This window comes from Maylandia zebra, linkage group LG9 (genome assembly GCF_041146795.1).
Source record: "Maylandia zebra isolate NMK-2024a linkage group LG9, Mzebra_GT3a, whole genome shotgun sequence".
Lineage (NCBI taxonomy): Eukaryota > Metazoa > Chordata > Actinopteri > Cichliformes > Cichlidae > Maylandia > Maylandia zebra.
The window spans coordinates 31,707,214-31,725,760 of record NC_135175.1 but is presented as its reverse complement, the minus strand read 5'-3'; positions in this window follow the sequence as shown (position 1 = coordinate 31,725,760).

Here is an 18,547-nt window from a genome sequence, read left to right as displayed (position 1 = left end):
AGATCACCTGCCCAGTGGACAAAAAGAAATAAAATATTTGTGTGGATGAATGATAGCATGAAGAGTGTTTGGTGTGTCTCAGTCTGAAACAGCTGTAATGCTACTTTCTGTTTTGGAGAAAAGTACAGTTAAAAAAAAAACAACAAACAGAGAGAGATGTGTGTTGTTTTAAGCAGTGATGAGAATAATGAAAATTTGATGAGAGATGAACACAAAAACATACAGAAAATGCATTAACTATACTAACCCTACATGTGTCAGGGTCCTGGGACTGGGCGACCCAGGATCCCTGGGCAGTCATGGACCTGTGTATTATTATTATGTATTTTTGGTGTCGTTTCCCCTTCTCTGTGCGTGTACATATGTGTGTTTCTCTGTGCTGTGTTAGTCTGTGTCCCACTCATATGTTTAGGCGAGGTATGGGTGTGTATGTCTGCGGGTGTGCCTGGAGGATGGAGCTCGGCCACCTGCAGGCCTGAGGGGTGTGGCCCTGCGGAGGGACTGGCCACACCCGAAGCCACACACCTGCCGCTGATCAGGGCTCGTCGGGGGAGCTACTTAGGAGAGTCTTGGAGCTCCCACCGACGCGGGATCATTGAGTTATCTTACCAAGTCAGTGTGTGTTAGCTTAGGTCTGTGCTGTGCGTATATGCCCGCCGAGGGTTAGTGTTGACGGCTGCGTCTCTGGTTTCCCTACAGGAGGAGGAGTGGTCCGGAGAGGCAGCACGCACGGGGGTGTGGAAACACAACAGCGGGGAGCACGATATCGGAGGGAAGCACGCACACGGGGTTCGAGGGAGCAACGGGGAGTTATTGTATTTACAGCCTTTTCACTGTAAATAAAGAGCACTGTTTGCATCGCAGAGTCTGCGTTTTGGGTCCTCCTTTCCCCACATCCCCACGGTCTGCCAGCCAGACCGTGACAGAATGATCCCGCCAACCACCATGGACCCAGCAAACTCAGGAGTTGCCACGGAGGAGAGATCGCTCACGCAGCTATGGGATTACTGCCGGAGCGTAATCCAGGCTGTAGACCCACACAGGAGACACCTACAGGTAGTGTTCTTTGACAATTATCTCTCATCCACTACCTTCACCACGAACATTCTGGACATTAACAAACTTAGGCACCTGGTCGCTAGTTTAAGGGAGAGCTCGAGTTTTGAACTATTTGGCTTGGGTGGTCCGAGCATGGACAGTTCGGCTGCTCTCCTAGAGACTCTAGCCGCTTGGTTTTTCACGCGTCGGCGGAGGGCTTTCCCGTCGATGCTCGCGGCACAATCGTTTGATCCGCCGTTACGGAAGGCATGCCGCACTCTCTACCATCATCCCGTTACGCCTCAACCCACTCCTGTGGTTTCAGCCCGGTCAGCTGGCAACGGACCAACAGCGCTCATCACCGCAGTGAGTAAACCCGACTTATTTGTTTCTATTAATCCTGTCATTGAAAATCAAAACACAGATGAACAGCAGAGGACTGTTTCCGTACACCCGGCCCCGCCTTCACGGAGGAGAAGGCGTCCTCGCAAGCAGCGTTCAGCCACCTCTACACTCACTCCTGTGCTGGTCGAAGACTCAGGACCAGCGGCTCTGGACGCCACAGTGAGTAAAATGGACTCTGCCGGTGTCGTAAATTCCCTTCCTGTGAACATGGACATAGAGACTATAGCCCCTACGGCAATTAACAATGGAGAAACTGTAAGAGGTGTAACTGAACTCCCAGTGGGGATTTTTGGACCACCGACGGACGAAGGTGGCCTGAGTGCTAATACTGGGGCAGAATTTTGCATAGACAGCCCTGAGGTAGTTAGCTCAGAGTTGGTGGGGTCAGAAACTGTTTGCTTTACCTCCAAAAACTCAGAAGATGTTCACTCTGAGACTGTGAGCTGGGAGCTAGGGAGTTCACAGCATACAGACCCAGATGACTTTTTGGCTCAGTCTGGCCATATGGAGACAGAGGTTCTCCCCAGGGCTTCCCCAGAGGCCGAACTGGAGGCCTCAGTTGCCTCTGGACCCCTGGAATTTGTTGAGCCAGCTGTAACATTCTCATCCTCTCCACCCTTCATAATAGCCATATCACCCTCAACTCAGTCCGCTGCCCAGCTAGTAACGGAGTCTGCTGCCCAGCTGGTGACTGAGTCTTCAGTCCGGTCAGCCTCTCACCTTCATCCTCAGTTGGAGGTCGATATGCCTGCTGGACCACCTCTGCCATCATTTCACCCGTCTGTCCCTGCATCGCTGTCCAGTCCACCGGGAGCAGCTGCCGCACCATCATCACCTTCTCCCTCTGCAGCTACTTCTCCACCAGAGTCCCATCAGACTGCAGCGACCGCAGCACTCTCGGCTTCGCCATCTGCATCACCTACTCTACCTTCACCTTCCCCACCTGCAGACACCGCATCACCATCTTCACCTCCAGATCGACCGTCAGTAGCTGTAGCGCAGCCGGAGGTGCTCAGGGTGCTCGGAGAGCGGGAGGAGCCCGCACCGCCAGCTGTGGAGCCCTGCGAGCCGGAGCAGGAGCCCGGCGAGCCAGAGGAGCGGCTCAGCGTGACGGAGCAGGAGCCCAGTGAGCGGGAGGAGCTCAATCTGCCCGAGCCGGAGCTCAGCGAGCGGGAGCCGGAGCTCGGCGAGCGGGAGGAGCTCGCTCTGCCCGAGCCGGAGCTCAGCGGGCGGGAGCAGCTCAGCGGGCGGGAGCAGCTCAGCGAGCAGGAGCAGCTCAGCGAACCACCAGCAGAGGAGCTCGGCGAGCGGAAGGAACAACCGGCGCTGCCAGCCGAGGAGGAGCTCGGCGAGCCGAGGGAGCTCTCGCTGCCAGCAGCCGAGGAGGGGCTCTCGCTGCCAGCAGCCGAGGAGGGGCCCGCTCAGCCGGAGCCGGAGGTCAGCGAACCGGAGGGACCTCCACGTCTGGCGCGGCCTCCACGCCATCCACGTCCTCTGCATCCATGTCAGCAACCAGCGTGTCATGAACCGTGTGCCACACCTCGCTGTTGCTCACCGGAGGAGCAGCGCCGCCACCGGACCCGTGGCAGGCCGCCTGGGGAGCAGCGCCGCCGCCTTCGGACCCGGGGCAGGCCGCCGGAGGAGCAGCAGCGCCGCTACCACCTCTGGATCCCGGGCAGGCCGCCTGGGGAGCAGCGCCGCCGCCGTCAGACCCGGGGCAGGCCGCCGGAGGAGCAGCAGCGCCGCTACCGCCACTGGATCCCGGGCAGGCCGCCTGGGGAGCAGCGCCGCCGCTACTGGGCCCGGGGCTCGCCACCGGAGGGGCAGCAGTGCCGCTGCCACTGGAGCAGTGCCGGACCCGTGGCTGCCCGCCAGAGCTGCAATGTCGCCACCATTGGACTCGAGGTAGGCCCCCTGAACTCTTTTGTTATGTTGATGGGCCGCCTGAGACTGTTTTGTGGCATTTTTTCTTTTTGTTGCTCCGCTGCGGGATGCGCGGTCGGACTCTGGGATTGTGACCTTGGGGGGGTTGTTTTCTTTGGGGGTTTTTGCTTGTTTTGGTTCTGCCCTCCGTCCGGGACCTCCCGCCACCCGCCCTGGGTTGGTTGTACTGTTTTTGGTTTGTGTTTTTGGGTCGTCGGGAGCCGACCCTTAGAGGGGAGGTACTGTCAGGGTCCTGGGACTGGGCGACCCAGGATCCCTGGGCAGTCATGGACCTGTGTATTATTATTATGTATTTTTGGTGTCGTTTCCCCTTCTCTGTGCGTGTACATATGTGTGTTTCTCTGTGCTGTGTTAGTCTGTGTCCCACTCATATGTTTAGGCGAGGTATGGGTGTGTATGTCTGCGGGTGTGCCTGGAGGATGGAGCTCGGCCACCTGCAGGCCTGAGGGGTGTGGCCCTGCGGAGGGACTGGCCACACCCGAAGCCACACACCTGCCGCTGATCAGGGCTCGTCGGGGGAGCTACTTAGGAGAGTCTTGGAGCTCCCACCGACGCGGGATCATTGAGTTATCTTACCAAGTCAGTGTGTGTTAGCTTAGGTCTGTGCTGTGCGTATATGCCCGCCGAGGGTTAGTGTTGATGGCTGCGTCTCTGGTTTCCCTACAGGAGGAGGAGTGGTCCGGAGAGGCAGCACGCACGGGGGTGCGGAAACACAACAGCGGGGAGCACGATATCGGAGGGAAGCACGCACACGGGGTTCGAGGGAGCAACAGGGAGTTATTGTATTTACAGCCTTTTCACTGTAAATAAAGAGCACTGTTTGCATCGCAGAGTCTGCGTTTTGGGTCCTGCTTTCCCCACATCCCCACGGTCTGCCAGCCAGACCGTGACAACATGCATATACACATACAATGATACTCATGAAGACCAGACAGCATCTTAAGCATGAGATTCTGTTTGTCATCTTGTCCAAGTCACTAGTAAGATGAAAGTGATACATAGACTAGTGGACTGAATATTATAGGAGGACAGATGGTTGCATCATAAAGGAGAAAACAGAATGCTGATGAGAGGTCTTAAATGAGTGAGTTGAGTGAGCTGATTGTGAGTTTCTGGTGTGTGAAGAAGTTTTAACATGGCACACATTTAGTTACATGAGAAGAAACTTATGTGATGAGACAACAGGGTTATGCTGTATGTTGTGTGTATGGCTGATTGGATGAATGTTTGAGATTAAACTGGCTGTTGATTTGTCTTTTGTTACTAAGTTGAGCCTGCCAATTGGGTTGTTATGATTTATCCCCCTGGCATGAAGAACACGTGTCATGACTTAAACAAGGCCTTTCTTTCCTTTGCTTTCCTTTATTTTCTTTATTTTCTTTTGTTACTTTCATGGTGCACTGAAAGTTTTGTTTGATGATCTTTGTTTGAGCAGATCTGCACAATTAGAACCGAAGCGTCGTCGAGAAAACTGTTGCAAAGTGAGCTTCTCCAAAATTAAAATGGGCTCAGGAGAAAGCCACTTATTTGGGACAATTAGGAAACAAGTTCCTGTCCAAAAGGATTCAACGAGGAAATCCAGTCTAAATTCTTTTTCTTTTTGAAATGATGTCGTTTTGCTGAGGGTGGAAACGAATGCGACGATAATTTCCACAATCAGCAAAAGAAGGAATCACTGAGTGAATGAGTAAGAATTTTAAAATAACACCATTGTGTGACGTTAACCCCCACCTGACAAAGGTGTGGATGTATCTCTGTTGCAGGAGCAGAAGGAGACCACAGGTGAAAATTTGGGTCACATGACTATGTGAACTCTGAAAATTTAACCTTTTTAGTTTAAAATTTTCTGTGTCTGCGAATTTACCATGGGTGTGTTATTCACTACCTTGTGTTACTCACAGAGATTACTGTGAGAAAGAGTGTATACACCTGCGCAGCGCTAACATTTACATTTCTTTTTACAGCAGATGGTTAATCATGTGATTTGATTTAATATATTTTTCTAGCACAGGATTACTGAGATTTTGTATGAAGGAAACTGTAGTTACAGGCTATATGTTGATGATGAAATTACACTGTGTTGTTGAGAGAATGTTGGAGAGAATGTGAATGTTACAGGGGAGAAATTAATACAGTTTGAGACATACTGTGATGAGACCATTGTTACTTTTTCCACAGCGAGTGTTAACTTTATGACTTTTCACAGCTCCTCTGGAATCTGGATGGCCGACACCTGACAACCAGGACGAACCGTGTGTTTGGCTAATGTTTGTTTTTCTTTAAGAGTGCTTGTAAAGGATTCAGCACAGACAGACAAGTGACAATTGAACAGATGTGCAGTGGTTACAGAATAGTTACATAGAGCTCATTATCTGACCACACTGTTGGGCTCATGGTGAGTGACAAACTTAAGGAAATTATGGGGAAAAGTAGGAGTTTAATAAGTTTAGAATAAACCTGCAATGATACTTGTCTCTGTGATGCTGAATACTTTATTACACTTACGAGCTGCAGTTAGTTGCAAATGTGAAGTTGCTTTAACTTTAAGACTTTGTCTTCTAGGATACAGGAGCTGGGAGTTAAACAAGCTGAACATTTAAGTGCTGACTAATGTTTTTACACAGGGTTACAGCTTGGAGTGAAGCTGCTCCAAGGGACAAACCCTGGAGATTGTTTTAGGGAGACTGTGCAACATTCTTGTACATGTCTCATTGGGGAGTTGACACATGGCGAAAGCCGTGTGGCGAGAGGAGTGTCATTTTTCAATTTGTAGATGTCGTGAGGTGCCACGACAAGAAGGAGTGACTCAGAGGATTGTCCACAAGATGGAAGCTGAGGCCTGGAGAGAGTCTTCAGGAGGATCAGAAATCACCTTCAGCGCAGAGAGCTGTGCTACTGTGCTTCCAAAGGATTCTCACGAGGAGATCATCACAAGGAGACTTTGCACAGCAAATCTTAAATAAGATGAAAGAGTTTCGACGTTGAGGAAGACAACTAAGGTGTATGACGTGCTCTGCCTTAAATCTTCAGCAGCGTTGGAAAATGGAACCTGAGGGAGCGTGCCAAGCTCCAAAAAGTGACAGCGCAGAGGAGGTCCAGCGATGGACTTGTGGTTCTGTGAACAGCACAAATGCCAGGTGACTGTAAAATAACTAACAGCACTTTTTCCACAAGTGAAGCCAGTAACTTACTATCCTAAAAGATTAGCTCTGGTTGCTCGTGCTTTACCTCCATGCGTGAGATCAGTATGTGCAGCACCTTAAGCTGTACAATGTTTCAGGAAATAGTTTATTTAACCTTTTGACAGTGTTAGTTCCACACGAGGTAGATGTTTACTACTGCAGACTAAACTTACATTTCTGTCACCTACAAGACACTTGTCTTTAATGTTACTGTTACTCTCACAACCACACATATTACCATAAAGTGGTGCACAATTCTGAATCTGTCCAACCCTTTTTGCCAACGAAAGAAGAGGGCACTTCTCATGAGAGTAGAGAGCGCGAGGAGAAGAAGTGTAAGCCGAGGGATGACTTAATAGCTATGCCACTCGTTGAGGGAAAGGTTTGGTTTGTTGATGATTTGAGTTTTACGACAGCAGAGGGACAGACTAAAACAGGTTTTACTGTAGCAGACAGTGAGAGAGAGTTATCTATGTAGGACAACTAGCATGCTTCATATTTGCTTGAGCAGCAGAGATGCTAGCCTTAATGGAAATGTGTAAAGCTGCACAGAGACAATACACCCTGATAGCCAGTATGCATTTGCTACTGTACATTTCTTTGTAGTGCAGTGAGTGAAACGAGGTGTGACAACTTCGACAGGGAAACCTGTAGAACACACCAAACTCTGCTGGAGGCAGTGTTATTAAACAGTGGAACTGCCGTATGTAGATGTGCAGCACACATGTGAGGGAAAGATCCAGTTGCATTAGGGAAAGTTTTTGCAGATAAGATCGCAAAAGAGGCAGCTTTAGTTAAACATGGTGTTAACATTTTAGCAGTACAACATCAGCAGACATATAGGGCCACTCACCTACGGCAGGAAAGCAGTTGACTTACAGAGGGAGCAAGCTTGCAGGATGGTGTTTATTATCTGTGTGACAAACCAGTACTGCCTAATAATTTGTATAAGACTGCTGCTATTTTGAGCCATGGGCTATACCATGTCTCAACAGGAGGGAGATGAGCAGCCGTTATACTCACTCTAGGATTATTAAATACTTTAAAAAAAATTTGCAGGCAGAGAGAACTAATAGAACAGTAAAGTTAAGACTTAGGAAGACAGGCAGGACATAGTTAGACTGTATAGAATTAGTTAAGATGTACATGAGGATTACTCCAACAGAGAACGGTCTGACTCTTTGAGATTATATATGTTAGAGCATTTAGAGTTCTAGTCTTCTGTAGTGATGATAGAAAAGCAGAAGAGAGAGCATATTAGCAGATTAGATGCTTGAAATGTTTAAAAGTAAAGAAGTCTTGAGAACAAATGATCTGCCAGATGATTCTGTTTCTCCGCAGGAGCAGAATCTGAAGTCTGGAGATTGGATGTTGATAAGGCCATGGAGAGGAAGTGCTGGTCCAGTCCATGGTGGAAGGTTCCTATTGGGTGCTGCTGACAACAACCACAGCAGTGAAGATTGCTGGAAGAAACACTTGGATACATCAAGCGCACTGCAAGAAGGTGACACACATCCAGGCCAGCTCGAAGTAAGTGGCAGGAAGACCGGGTACAAGGGGGGGAGAAAACCTCCAGGGCCCCTTGTCTCAATCCGGTGAAGAAACCAACTGAGCCACAGGTACTCATCAGAATGGCTGGGAATGTGCTGTGCATCTTCTTGAGCCTGTGGACCCAGAGTGGGATGACAGGGAGCGCACTGGGACAGAGCAAACCACACCCAGTGCCGCATGGGTTTTCAACAACTACTGGTGGCAGTTTAAGAACACAACCACTCACATAAAGACCGAGACCAATGGTTATGCCTGTGATGCCACTGGCTACACATTCTTCTGGACTGTGGCCATATAGCATCACTGAGAGTGAGACAGTTTGTTTGGTTGCCTTAGCAACACATCCAGGAACAGTGCTGACTTTTCAACTCCTCTGAACCTGAATGGAAGGTTGATTCACCAGTAGCCGGGAAGGTGAACTGCTCTGGTACGACAGACCTGCTAGTCTGACTCCAAGTATCTGACTTGCTGCAGGACAGTGAACAGTTAAACGAACTGGAAACAGGCCAAATGCCTATGTGTATGAAGGACAATGGATTAGACCAAGTTGGAGATTTATCATGGAATTTGTGCAAAATCACCTATTCTTTTGTCTTCTGCAAGAAGGATGTAAACAGAGAAGCCTTTTGTCTACATTTACAGTGGGGCAAAAAAGTATTTAGTCAGCCACCGATTGTGCAAGTTCCCCCACTTAAAATGATGACAGAGGTCAGTAATTTGCACCAGAGGTACACTTCAACTGTGAGAGACAGAATGTGAAAAAAAAATCCATGAATTCACATGGTAGGATTTGTAAAGAATTTATTCGTAAATCAGGGTGGAAAATAAGTATTTGGTCACCTCAAACAAGGAAAATCTCTGGCTCTCCCAGACCTGTAACGTCTTCTGTAAGAAGCTTTTCTGTCCCCCACTCATTACCTGTATGAATGGCACCTGTTTGAACTCATCATCTGTATAAAAGACACCTGTCCACAGCCTCAAACAGTCAGACTCCAAACTCCGCCATGGCCAAGACCAAAGAGCTTTCGAAGGACACCAGGAAAAGTATTGTAGACCTGCACCAGACTGGGAAGAGTGAATCTACAATAGGCAAGCAGCTTGGTGTGAAAAAATCAACTGTGGGAGCAATCATCAGAAAATGGAAGACATACAAGACCACTGATAATCTCCCTCGATCTGGGGCTCCACGCAAGATCTCATCCCGTGGGGTCAAAATGATCATGAGAACGGTGAGCAAAGATCCCAGAACCACACGGGGGGACCTGGTGAATGACCTGCAGAGAGCTGGGACCAAAGTAACAAAGGTCACCATCAGTAACACACTACAACGGCAGGGAATCAAATCCCGCAGTGCCAGACGTGTTCCGCTGCTGAAGCCAGTGCATGTCCAGGCCCGTCTGGAGTTTGCCAGAGAGCACATGGATGATACAGCAGAGGATTGGGAGAATGTCATGTGGTCAGATGAAACCAAAGTAGAACTTTTTGGTATAAACTCAACTCGTCGTGTTTGGAGGAAGAAGAATACCGAGTTGCATCCCAAGAACACCATACCTACTGTGAAGCATGGGGGTGGAAACATCATGCTATGGGGCTGTTTTTCTGCCAAGGGGACAGGACGACTGATCCGTGTTAAGGACAGAATGAATGGGGCCATGTATCGTGAGATTTTGAGCCAAAACCTCCTTCCATCAGTGAGAACTTTGAAGATGAAACGAGGCTGGGTCTTCCAACATGACAATGATCCAAAACACACCGCCCGGGCAACAAAGGAGTGGCTCCGTAAGAAGCATTTGAAAGTCCTGGAGTGGCCTAGCCAGTCTCCAGACCTCAACCCCATAGAAAATCTGTGGCGGGAGTTGAAAGTCCGTGTTGCTCGGCGACAGCCCCAAAACATCACTGCTCTCGAGAAGATCTGCATGGAGGAATGGGCCAAAATACCAGCTACTGTGTGTGCAAACCTGGTAAAGACCTATAGTAAACGTTTGACCTCTGTTATTGCCAACAAAGGTTATGTTACAAAGTATTGAGTTGTATTTTTGTTATTGACCAAATACTTATTTTCCACCCTGATTTACGAATAAATTCTTTACAAATCCTACCATGTGGATTCATGGATTTTTTTTTCACATTCTGTCTCTCACAGTTGAAGTGTACCTCTGGTGCAAATTACTGACCTCTGTCATCATTTTAAGTGGGGGAACTTGCACAATCGGTGGCTGACTAAATACTTTTTTGCCCCACTGTACATCATGAACACTTGAGGTTTTGAGCCAAGAAGATCAAAACAGCTTGATCCAATTTCCTTTACAAAGCTTTTTCTGTGGTGACAACAGGACAGGAGAAGAGTTGTAAATGCAGATAATTCACCAGTTGACTCTAACCCCCACAGGATGCCTACAGTGAGAAGATTTGGGGGGTTGATAGGAGTCATAAAGAAGGGTGTTGACCAGGCTGCAGCTTTGAAGCTAGCTGAGAGCCACATGGACAAACAATGAAGTCAACTGATGCGTTTAAATGCTTATGTCTGTATACAGTTGGATTGTAGTGACATATGATTTTTGAGAATGATGATTCTTCTTGTTCGACTGTTGACATTCAGTTGTTTACTTGAAGAAATACATAATGAATCGCACGACAGGAGTAGATCCCCCACAAGGCTGGATAGCTTGGTTACTGTCTGGTCCTTGGTGGCATCTTCTTTTGAAAATATTAATTCCTGTTTTTGGACTGTTGACATTGATTTGTTTAGGTATAGGATGTAGTTTACTGTGTATGAATGAAATCTACACTGACACTGCCCAAACAAAGGGTGCATAAGTTGAAATTTAAGTATACAATGACAAAAAGGAGGGAAATGTTAAGTCTAATTGTTGAATGTTGCCATTGTGTTTCTTAAATTTGTACAGTCTTAGTTTAAGCAGTAGGATCAAAGCCATTCCTTTGATCCTGACCACCTTTGGTCAGCAGGAAGTCTGACACACACACACACACACACACACACACACACACACACACACACACACACACACACATTCTCACATAACACACACACACACACACACACACACACACACACACACACACACACTCTTACAGAAGTTCACACATATACATAAAATGCTTTGTCTTAGAACCAAGGGGGCGTGGCTTTGTTCTGACGTGTTTTGTGTGAACTGTCTCTCAATAAAAGGTAGCAGGAGGAGGTCAGATCTGGGGGTTATTTTCGTGGTGGACACAGACGAGGCCTCCCTTGCGCAACTAATCGATCGATCGACTGTCTTGTTTTCTTCATGATGAATAAGTCTCTAGAATTAGCGGGGCTTGTGGAAACACAGACCCAACACTTAGTTTAAGACCAGTTGGGCCCCCCCGCCCCATTTAGTTGATTCACATATTAATTGCCACAAACATGTGTCAATAATACATTTTATGATAAATGTTTTTTCATTATCCTACTTTTATAAAAGGAAACATTATTTAAAGCAGCGGTCCCCAACCTTTTTTGCGCCACGGACCGGTTTATACCCAACAATATTTTCACAGACCGGCCTTTAAGGTGTCGCGGATAAATACAACAGAGTAAAACCAGTACCGGTACCGAAAAAAAGATTTATTCATAACACACGTGAAAAAACCTAGGAAAACCGAGTTAATGATAAAAACGATAACAAAATAACGCTGGAAACCGATAAAAACCCTGAAAACCACACATTTCACACCTGAGCCTCAACTCTCGTGGCCCGGTACCAAACGACCGAGGCCCGGGGGTTGGGGACCGCTGATTTAAAGAATAAGTATTTAATGTTAAAACAAATCTATTCATCTAAAGGGTAGCTGGGAGGAAGGAAGGGAGGATAGGAAGCTGTGTCCGAATATAGTACTGAACCAATAAGAATGTAATATCTAAAAGGTCCGTGCTCATCTGAGGCTTATAGCTAACTAAATTAACAGTAAATTAGTACAGCTGAGACATGCAGTATTTCACTTTTTCACTTTTATTTGAGTAAAGAGGTTGAATCAGTATGTTTTTTTAGCACTAGTGTCTGTAAAACCACATTGACTTGTGTTTTTTACACAATCTCAGAAGAGGAGAGACACTGAGGGGCCGCCTTCCGCCCTCCGACGCCTCCACTGTGACCTCCACTTCTGAGAGTAATTGCCTGCAGATTGAATAAGGACTGTGGCTGAGTGGACATACAGGCATGAAAAAGACAGCAGAAAAAACCTGGACTGGGCCGCCTGGCCCAGTGGCGTGTCTAGAAAATTTTTGTGGGGGGGGCCAGGTAGGGGCACAGATTTGGAGAAGGGTGGCAGATGTAATTGGCAGATAATGTTAAAAAAAATCTGCCAACTGTTAACCATAATTCAATAATCCTATAAACCTAATAACCGAATGCGCTTTTAACTCTTATTAGAATGAGATTTTAACCACTACGGTGCAAAGTTTTTAGATACTGCGTTGATAAAGTACAAGAGATACAATCAGTGCTCTGTCAGTGTTTATTATTATGTTAACTTTATCTGCCTATTTAAAAAAGGCAGATTAAAAAAAAGAAGATAATCTTCTCACAAACTGGTGTTTGATTTTGAAACAGGAAAAAAAGCAAGTAAATACTTTCTCTGCTGCCTTAGGGTAAACTTTGGTAACATTGATGTATAAAGAGCAACACTGGCTGATGATGAAATCCAGTCAGCTGGCATGGTGACACTGCCAGTATTAACCTGCAGGGCTGGACTGGGACAAAAAATTGGACATTTTCACTACAGACTGGCCCACCAGGTATTAAAGCCATAAAGCCTTTGAATGAAAACAAATGCTGTTGTGACAGTGATGTACACTGTCTTATTGGTATATGTATGATTTCTATACATTTTACATCAGATAAAAACTTTGGTTGTAAGATTCAGATAATTATTTAACCCTCGCCTTGTAATCGGAAGGTTGCCGGTTCGAGCCCCGGCTTGGACAGTCTCGGTCGTTGTGTCCTTGGGCAAGACACTTCACCTGTTGCCTACTGGTGGTGGTCAGAGGGCCCGGTGGCGCCAGTGTCCGGCAGCCTCGCCTCTGTCAGTGCGCCCCAGGGTGGCTGTGGCTACATTGTAGCTGCCATCACCAGTGTGTGAATGTGTGTGTGAATGGGTGGATGACAGGTTGTGTAAAGCGCTTTGGGGTCCTTAGGGACTAGAAAAGCGCTATACAAATACAGGCCATTTACCATTTAAGACCTACCATAGAACCAAGTCCGCCAGAGCTTACAGTACTTTATATTTTTATATGCTGTAGTGCCATTTCTGGGAGCATTTCAAGTTGCTATACATCAATACAACTGATATAGCCCATATTTTAATAATATGTATGCAGGAAACAGGAACAGGAAATTTATTTTGAGTGTCTTCATAGTTTTATTTTTGAAATACACCAATTTTTATATACTGCAGGAAAAAGGAAAAACAATTCTATGATGCAAATTTACAAAGAAAACTGCATGTGCATCAAAATAAACTATTTCCAGCAGTGCAATTCAAGTTCTAAGCATCCCAGAAACTATTCAGAAAAGCATAAAGTCAAACATGACTTATAAAAACACCAGTATAGGCTTTTGAAGCCTACAAGTAAAAAACGACATTTTCCGCAAAAGTGACGTCACTTCCGGTTTAGGGCAGGAAATGGCGGACATGCGATCGTTTGCACTGACGTCTGTTTCACTGTGGGAAGTGTTACGAACAGCTGATCAGATCGGCAAAGCCTGTTTCTGGAATATTATGTTTTTGTTCCTGCAAGAGCTTTTTATGCAATTTTTGCAAAGCTTTATGTGGAAGGAAACCGTGACCGAGGACAAGCTGATGGCATCAGATGTAAGTACAACTCCTCCGGTTTCATATGCAAAGAAAATTATTGCGCTAGCTTATGTGGTTCCGGTTCTACAGGGATTTACAAAATAGTTACGCAAAACGGAGCGTGCTGCTCTGACCGGCTTTAAAGGGTTAATAAAAGCTAGATATTTTAAATGATAATAAGAAAGAAAAGTATTTCTTTGTGCCCCCCTCTCCCTGTTAATGCCCTACCTGGCCCCCTGGCAAAACTTTGCTAGACCCGCCCCTGCACAGTTACCAGCTGTCAGCTGCTTAGAAAAGGATCCTGGTGTTATTTGTCTCTCAGAAACAGCTCATAACTTCAACTCATTCATGTCACCTAAAAGGTAAACCTGTTTCTCCATCACCTGTTCAGCTCTGATGGTTCAGTAAGGACATCTCCTGGTTTCATCTTCATGTTTCCCTCTCACCACATATCCAAACCGACATCATGACCAGCAGCTTTACAGCTGTGGCTCCAGCCAACATCAGCTGATACTAGAAATTAATATTAAATAAATTCTAACAACAGCTGATCAAGCTTAAACGTGCTGCTGTTGTTTAGCACGACATCCGCTGGTTTCTTCTTTCTGGCGCAAAGTGGGCGATCAACAAACAAGAGAGAAAAGCTGATCAGCTGATCATTGATCAGTTTCATGATTGAAGTAGCGACAGGAGAGGGAGGGGAGAGGATGAGAGAAGAAGAGGCAGCTGTGCAGCAAAGACACAGAATAACTCCAAACTTTGTGTCTTTTTCATTGTAGCTGAAGTCCGGGACAAACTGCGTCTCTTCTCAGCTCAAATCAAAACACGTAATATTTTCTCTGAATGAGGGACCATTCCATTTTTAAGGAGCCGTTGGAAACTCTACTAACTAACCTTATGAATAAAGTTCACTATCAGTAACATCATAGCACCACCCAGCTGTATAGAAACTCCGTCATGCTAGCTCACGCAGTACGAGTTATTGTAACTGACTGTAAAAAGTCAGCACAACGAAAATAAACTCCAGCTAAACTTGGTTTATATCTGACCCAGATAGACTGCAGGTCATAACTTCTTACCTGAAGTTCAGTTCACCTGACACTCGGACTGGCGGCCGCCTCGGGTCTCTCCTCTTGCCTTCTCTTCCCTCATACACCAGCTGGCCTCTGTGGAAGCTCTGCCATAGCCACCACCAAACAACTGAGTTATTTTTACACATCAACCAGCATCTGGCCAGTCCACCACCTCTCATTGTTCATGCCGTTACAAAATTTTTTTTAAAAAAGGCATCAGCCCACCGGGCTGCCCAATGGTCTGTCCAGCTATGTTAACCTGCAACCAAATCTGCAGCTCCATACAGCAATGTTACGACTTGGATTATATCTTATAACTCATAACTCTTATGTTAGCTCCCCCCAGTAGCCTACTGTCTGATATATTCGACGGTTGCAATAATTCTTTAAGTGTTATTTTTTCCTTGGTATTCTTTTTTTCTTCTTCTTTTCTTCTTCTTTTCTTTTTTTGTGTCGCGTTTGGATCTTTAGCCATCAGAATTGCTGTCTTAAGGCCAAGAAAGATGCCAAGCGGATTTATTTTACCAAGTGGATCATCATGGCCTTGCCATATTGGTCCATTTGATTGACCTTTATTATAATTATGAATTTATTTTATTTTCAGTTGCTATAAACGGGACTAGGGAAGAGGATTAGGGCCACTGGAAAAAAAAGAAAAGAATTCTGACTTTATTCTCAGAATTTTGAGGTGGGCACCTGCAGGCTTCTAGCTTCAGTGACAGAGATGTGTCCAGTTTGGCAGGTGGAGAACTAATTCACTAAATATGGTGGATATAAGTGATTTTTTGCGTGGCCGAGGGGTCCCCGAAGATGCTATTTTATTAATGGAAGAGCAGAAGGTGAGTAACAAAAAGAGAAATAGTTTGGTGTCTCCTATTTCTACAGGAAAACAATTACGGTACAGTTACGGTTAGCATGCTTGTTAGCTTATAATGTTATATAGGAATGAACGTGTTTCACGATGTTACAGTATACTAGGTGAATTGACGTTTTAACTGTTGTTGATCGCAGGATCATCCCAGATGGGTTCGTTGCATTTTATTTTATTGTTCTACTATTTCAGAGTTTTTCAAGGCAGTTAAGCGGAGCTGTGTTACAGATGCTAGCCGCCTGCCAATATCACTGATATATTTGATGTGTACAAGTAAGTTACACTTAGTACAGCGGAGGGGAGAAGCTGTAACGAATGTTTATGTGGATATTTCACTCAGAAAAATGGGTGGCGTTCATACACAGCCACCGACACAGCCCCGGTTGTTGTTCTGACGGTGGCCGACTGACGATCCCCTCACAACATGTTAGCTAACACAAACTAATGTAGTGCATGTAACTGTGTATACGTTAGTGGTACAGTGTCGGAAGAAATGAGCAAACTGTTTATAATGTCAGAATGAAATCATCTTTCTCCTATATATAAAAGTGCTGGCTGAGGAGCGCTGCCGTGTTGAACTTTGACCTCGGAGTGACGTGACGTTTGTTCGTGTAACCCATATCAACTACTCCCTGTCACATGACCCACGTCAGCTGATTTGAGGTCCCTCTTCTGATTGGCTCCTCCCACGTCGCGGCAACTCTGAAAACCGGCTGTGGAGGGATACTTCCGGGTTCGACTCCTGCTGTGGCTGTGAGCTTATGGTATTTAGAACGGTGTTGGAAAACAAAGCGTTTTCTCCCCTCAATTCATCTTTAAACTTTAAACTCAGCGGTAAGTGTCCTTAATATCTTTCAACCTTTGGTTGTCAGTAACCAGCCGATCGTTTTCGCGATTTAAAAAATGACTTTGTGCGGCAGCGCTCCCACCGCAAGCAGAACTCCGGTTCAAAAACCGCTGTTTTTGAACACTTTTATTTACTTAAGCATGTTAATGGGCTTACTTTGAAACAAAGTGCGATTGAAAGATTATTGTTATGTGTTGCCTTGAATTCGGCTATGCTGTCTGTTAGACAGTTGTTTTTCTTTATTGTTGTTTTTGTATTGTTTGTAGCGAACGCTACTGGAATGTATAGATTAAGCTACGTAGCCAAGATGATTAATGATTTAACTGTTGTACATTGATTGATGATGATTTATGATTTGCATTGTTACCTAGACTTGCAGAAGAATATATTTGTTTACCGGTACACTGAATCGAACTTGATGTGCTAATGGACATTTTTCTGACCTACAGGTCAGGTTTTTTTCCCCCTTTGAATTGATCTTCTTCATATTGAAGTGGCGAGCCGGTAGGACCATTCTTTGTTTTCCCCTCTTTTCCCCCACTTAGCCGTCTTTGGATTACGGACATATTTCCCCCTTGTATGAAGCTGGACCCTAAGGAGGAATACCTTAAAAGTGAACTTTAAAAAGAAAAGGACCAAAAAAAAGGACTCTTGCACAGAAAAATCACAGCACTGATTTATTATTTAATTGTGGACATTTACGTTGTCCAATTCAATTCAATTCAATTTTATTTATATAGCGCCAAATCACAACAAAAGTCGCCTCAAGGCGCTTCATAGATACAGAGAAAAACCCAACAATCATATCACCCCCTATGAGCAAGCACTTTGGCGACAGTGGGAAGGAAAAACTCCCTTTTAACAGGAAGAAACCTCCGGCAGAACCAGGCTCAGGGAGGGGCGGCCATCTGCTGCGACCGGTTGGGGTGAGAGAAGGAAGACAGGATAAAGACATGCTGTGGAAGAGAGACAGAGGTTAATAACAGATATGATTCAATGCAGAGAGGTCTATTAATACATAGTGAGTGAGAAAGGTGACTGGAAAGGAAAAACTCAATGCATCATGGGAATCCCCCGGCAGCCTACATCTATTGCAGCATAACAAAGGGAGGATTCAGGGTCACCTGGTCCAGCCCTAACTATATGCTTTAGAAAAAAGGAAAGTTTTAAGCCTAATCTTAAAAGTAGAGATAGTGTCTGTCTCCCGAATCCAAACTGGAAGCTGGTTCCACAGAAGAGGGGCCTGAAAACTGAAGGCTCTCCCTCCCATTCTACTTTTAAATACTCTAGGAACAACAAGTAGGCCTGCAGAGCGAGAGCGGAGCGCTCTAATAGGGTGATATGGTACTACAAGGTCATTAAGATAAGATGGGGCCTGATTATTTAAGACCTTGTATGTGAGGAGCAGGATTTTGAATTCAATTCTGGATTTAACAGGAAGCCAATGAAGGGAAGCCAAAACAGGAGAAATATGCTCTCTCTTTCTAGTCCCTGTCAGGACTCTTGCTGCAGCATTTTGGATCAGCTGAAGGCTTTTCAGTGAGTTTTTTGGACATCCTGATAATAATGAATTACAGTAGTCCAGCCTGGAAGTAATAAATGCATGAACTAGTTTTTCAGCGTCACTCTGAGACAGGATATTTCTAATTTTAGAGATGTTGCGCAAATGGAAGAAAGCAGTCTTACATATTTGTTTAATATGTGCGTTGAAGGACATGTCCTGGTCAAAAATGACTCCAAGGTTCCTCACCGCGTTACTGGAGGCCAAGGTAATGCCATCCAGAGTAAGAATCTGATT